The following is a 5,913-nucleotide window of genomic DNA, read 5'->3' on the forward strand; positions in this document are numbered from 1 at the left end:
GGAACCATGACAAGCCATATCTATCGGGGCGTCATTCTGAAACAACATGTACGTTTGTTTCGGGGCGCCATGGGCGCACAATTTGTGTGTATGGATGACAACGCCCGTCCTCACCGTGCAAACATCGTAAGCGAATGCCTTCAGTCGGAGGATATCACCCGTATGGACTTGAATCCAGTAGGGCACGTGTGGGACATGCTTGGCCGACGAGTTGCAGACCGTCAACCTCCTCCTACATGTCTACCGGAACTTCGGAGAGCATTGCTTTTTGAGTGGTGTAACATCCCCCAAGATCAGATCGATAATTTGATACTCAGCATGCCTAGGTGTTGTACGGACTGTATTGCCTCGTCTGGGAGACATACAATGTATTAACAATCATACCAACCATGTAATATTGATTTTTTGTAAATAGTTTTTTTTTTTGTAATTTGCTCCAGGGAGAAAAATTCGCTAATTTTTTTTAATAATATCAAACATATAGCATCGTTTTTGCTCTTTACCTTTTGTTTAATAAATAAGCTTTAGAAATAAGTCAAATTTGTTTTGCTTCTAACTCTTCCTTTGCCTGATTTTGCATTATCCTTAATTTACGGACATGAGTGTATTTGTGGTCACAAGTTTTGTATAGAGTTGAATTTTCTTGTACAGAGTTGAAGGCCTGTTATTTCCGAGTCCAAAAACATTCTAGATTATACAAATAGATCGAATAGAAACCGAGGTACAGGAAATGCAATCATGGCAGTCCTTGCCGATGGTTTCAGTTGCCAGGCTGCCGACATTCGGTCGAGTTTGGTCGGCATGGTTGCTTTTGGGGATTTTGCGGGGATATATTTTCAATGCTCTTCGGCGGAAATTTCCGGAGACTTCTGTGGATCCGTGTTGTACTAGACCCGTACCCGCACAACACTATATGCTTGACAGAGTTAACTGAATTGCGATTTAGATTTTACACGGTGAATGATTAAGAAAACTTACAATATTCCTCATGTACTATCCAAATTCTCCCTTGAGCTATTTACAGCTCTTTGTTATTGCCGTGTATCGTCAATTTTTATAATAAATTGTCTTTTTCTTATTGCTTGTGTATAGTGATTATTTAAATGGATATCAACGAACCCGTAGTTCGAAACAATTAGAATCAGAAGTGGAATTTCTTCGAATGCCGATAACTACAGATAACAGAGAAGCTGAGAGCTATCACGGAAATGATTGACACAAGTTCCTTCGAAATGAAGTCTACAGTTACACCGAATGTCGAGAAAATAGAGACCTCAGTATTAGTGGTTGCTTTGGAAATGAATAACTCCATAGAAGCAAATACCATTGAGGTGAGAAAGGAAGCAGCATAAATGAAGAAAAGCACCTCATCGGCCGTCTCTGAAATGAAAAAACTTCATTCAAACTAATGTTACTGAAATGAAAGAAAGCTTTGCCGCGGTCTAAGAGAAAATCGTGAATGCCTCGAATGAGAAAATATACTCTGTAGAAGTCTACAGAAAAAAGAAGAAAAAAACCTTGGAGAGAGTCAGGGATTGTAATCGCAGAAATTAAAAATGTAGAATCCTGTCTAAATGAAGAAATTGAAGTGAACGAGTTGTGAAGAAACTGAAGCTATTGAAGTGAAACTGCACTGAACGAGAGACAGAGAAATAAAGTTTATAAAAGGAAACTATGGGACCGGCTCGATTTGTAAATAATGTCAAGGCTCAGCCTTCCGTGACTCATGCTACGGCTCATGCTGTTATGAAAAACAACCCGATTCAATTAGTTCGTCCTACGATTAAACTTTCTAGTAGTATTTCAGAGAATTTTCCTCTTAGAAATTATTAAGTATTGACGCAACTAACTATACAGGACCATACAGTTAGTGTCCTTCATAGTAAATAAATTATCTGTAACAGTTCGAATATATTTTTAAGATAAATTTTGGCTTCTTCTTAGTACCTTATTGATGCACGGATTTGCATCCTGGCCACCCATTGCTTAATCATTGGCAATGTGGGCATTGTCCAGCCGCACTAATTATCTAGATAACTACATTTCACAGAGCCAGAGAAAGGGTCCCGCCAGACGTTGCTTGCAATGCGGTACGGAAGCTGAGTTGGTCTCAGACGTGCTGCGGATGTTTTCATTTCTCTGACTCACCAGTTATGTCAGAGGACTGTTTATTCCATGGTATATTCAAGAGCTAAGTGGAAAGTATTTGATGTTCTTCACAGTTTTGAAATCCAGAATGGTATGGACATGAAAAACGATGGATTTTGCAACAATTACGGTGTACGCCCACTACAAACAATTACAGTTAAGTATCTTCCAGCGTAAAAGAAGTTCATACACAGGAGAGATTCCTTCAATATAGTCTTCTAAGAGAGTATCTAGTTATCAAACAGCGTTCAAATGATACTTAAATAACATTAGCAAAACAATGAAGAACGTTTCACAAAATCAAAAGCAAAAAGTGCCAAATTATTTATAGCTTTCTGGAAATAAGCGGCAAGCAAAGACATCTTATCCGTAGTGATCAAGATGGCTTTTTGAAGCAAACCGACTAGTTTGTTTATAGGAATTGATAAAAATGATCTGATAGTAATCGTAAATTACAGACAGATTTAAAGATGAGCTGTAGTAGTGAAGATTACCTTCTTGATTGATACATCCCAGCCACTAAGAGGTCATCGTGGGTGAATGGAAAGCTTATTCATGCTTCAAGGCAAATGGAAATCTATAAAAATAAAACTTATGTTTTTAACAGAAAAGAGTTGTGAATACAGCATTGTCGTTTTATCTGACCTTAGAAATTTACACAAAATTAAATAAACTTTACGATTCGGTTATGAATGATTTAAAAGAGACCGCTTTAGATTTGATTAAAAATTTTCACGAGGTCCAAGGAAAATGCTACATTAGCACGTATATGCAACATATATTCGAAGCCAGGAACGTTTGTAAATGAACAGGGTCTTTGCAGCATCATGCCATTTAAAAAAAAAATTGTCGACTCGAAAAATTTGTTTTTAAAATTTAAGTTATTTTTGTTCTTTTTCCTGATTAGGGGACATTATATTGTGATGGTGCATTATACTTTTAATTATAAATGAGGTCTGTAATCTACAGACAGTTCCTAAGCTAATTAAAAGCATCACACTGAAAGAGCGTACAACATTTCTCCCATCTGCTCGTGTGACATAACAGTGGATTCTTCGGAACAGTGATTCGAAGATACCGACTCTACTAAAAATGCCCCATAGAAACCAGTAAAACTTTTTATGGGTACCCATAAGATTTTATGGGTTTCTATTGACTTTTACTGGTTTCTGTTGGTCTCTGTGGGTTTTTTTTACTGGTTTCAAAATGACCCATAGAAACCAGTAAAACTTTCTACTGGTACCTATAGAATTTTTGATGGTCTCTATTGACTTTTACTGGTTTCTATTGATCTCTGTGGGTTTTTCTTACTGGTATCAATTGACACCCATACAACCAACATTCAATGGCAGAACTTTGTACTGGTTTGTATAGGTTTATATTGACTTTTACTGGTTTTCTTACTGGTATCAATATAATAATAAATCTTTTGTTGGTTTATATGGGTTTCTGCTATTTTTTTATCTGACGTTAATATACTTCTTGTAAACAATAAAATTAACAGAATGAAAATATGATCTCTTTAAGACCACCAGAGTAACCTGGAAACGCAGGTGGTCGTTTTAGAGAGGGTTTTTACTAAATATGCTTATTTATTTGATTTAAATTTTTTTTTTCGGAAACAATAACAGTAATCATATACACCACATACAACGAGGTCTCTCCAAGGCGACCAGCCGCAAATAAAAATTCATCTTTGTAAGTGGTCGCCTTAGAGAGGTGATGCTCAATACCAATAGATACTCACGTTCTCAGAGATACGTTTATCTTTTAGAGGTGGTCGTCTTAGGGAGATTGCATCTACGGAATGAATCTCTCTAAGGCGACCAGACACACTTGCAGAATTTTCGTTGTGAATGGTCGCTTTACAGAGGGAATATTCAATACCAAAGTATACTTATGTTTTCAGAAATACTGGTTTCTTTCAGAGGCGGTCGTCTTAGGGAGGTGGTTTTTGCTACGAGTTGGTTCTCTGAATACACACACATAAGCACTTACATTTCTGATATTACAAATAAACACCGATATCAACAAACATCTCTTTAACGCGAACAAGTTCATTCACAATCGCAAAACTTTTCTCCCTGTTAACGCTGACATGAAAAAAAAAATTCCCCCTCCCTCCCCCACTCTCAGAAGTTTCCCAAACAAGCAATATGGCGCCGTTCTAGTTATTGTTGTGTGATGGTGGTGTTATTTTCTTCGTAGTTGTAGTAATGCAGTATATTATTTACTAGGATTTACTGTATTACAAATTTTACTATGTTTTACTGTTTAGAAATTAGTAATAAATAATAAAATACCAGCACTGACTATGAATATACCACTAAAGCCATGCACGTGTAATCGTGTCTAATGTTTGAGAGAACGTTGCTGATAACTGACTAGTTGTGAAATGGAGTTTCTGAGCGTGAAATTGATTTTCCATCTTTACTTTTATCCTGAAAAACAATGTGCTTAAAGACTGAAAAGTGATAATTTCAGGCTTGATAATTTGTTTCCGTGTGCAGATGCAGAAATGTAGTTTTTGCATTCTACTGAAACTGTATTTTGGAAAATTTATTTTTTTGATTACAGTTTAGAAATACTTTTTTAAAGCTTGTTCATGTAGATGCTTTATCATTTGAATATTATGTACTAACAAATTTGAGCATACCTTACTTAAAAATGATCTTGCATGATCCAATTTTGAATTTTTCGACTAATGTGATGTGGCCGAGCAAAAAGAATGTTTTTTTATGTTTTAAAAAATGTACTAATTATATTTCGCGAGCAAAAAAGGTAAGTTTTATTAATGAAATAAACATTGAAGTATTTAATGTGTTTATTACTTATTGAATGGGGTAGACAAGACATACAAGCTTAAGGAATCTTTATTCCACTACTAAAATTATGTGAAAATTTAGATGATCATAGTAGCTTACATTGTTTTTCCTTTTTGGTCTATTTTTCTTTACAAGTATGAGACTAGAACCACATTTTTACATTAAATATTTTGTGCTATTTTGTTAAAACACATATAACCATTTTTATGCATACTTTAATTTTCATTATTATTAGTTTGATGAAGAAAATTTCAAATGTGTTTTTCATAAATTGCTTTTGAAATAGAAATAGATTTGTGAATAAGATTTATGTAATATTAAATGTACTAGTCTTGGGAGTATAAAAAGTGAATTATTTATTTGAAAAAAATTACATTAAGTTGAAATCTCATATAGTGGTTATTTTCTTAAATGACCACCTCTGATAATGGCACATTTGTCAGGACAATAATTAAATAACAGGACTTAAAAATCATTCATAGTTTTGTCAGGCTACAGGAAACTGGCATTATCTCGAATTGTGGAGTTGATTGTTTTAGGAACGTTTTGCTGTATAATCAATTGACTTCGGTGTAGTAATTTTTACGTGGGTATGAATTTTGCAGAAGTAATTGAAAGTTTTTACGAGACATTTAAAACCAAAGCTCTTCGGATCATGAGTCTTATAAGGGCACTGTTATAGCATTGCTTTCAAATATAGTTAGAGTAATATTTAAACATTATTTTCGGAAGCACTTCCACAGGAAATCCGGTTGTTCTCTGCGGATGAAAACCCATATAAATAAATCTTCTGTACAGCCTTATACAAATGCAGTTAAAATTACTGTCATTACAATTAAGCGAATATAGCCACATTTGTTTACAAAAAGTGCACTATATCAATTTCATTTAGCATTGTAATTTCAGAAAATGCTCGGCATGAGGTATTTTTATATTATAT

This window comes from Stegodyphus dumicola, chromosome X2 (genome assembly GCF_044657685.1).
Source record: "Stegodyphus dumicola isolate Sdum_Otavi_A_Nest chromosome X2, ASM4465768v1".
Lineage (NCBI taxonomy): Eukaryota > Metazoa > Arthropoda > Arachnida > Araneae > Eresidae > Stegodyphus > Stegodyphus dumicola.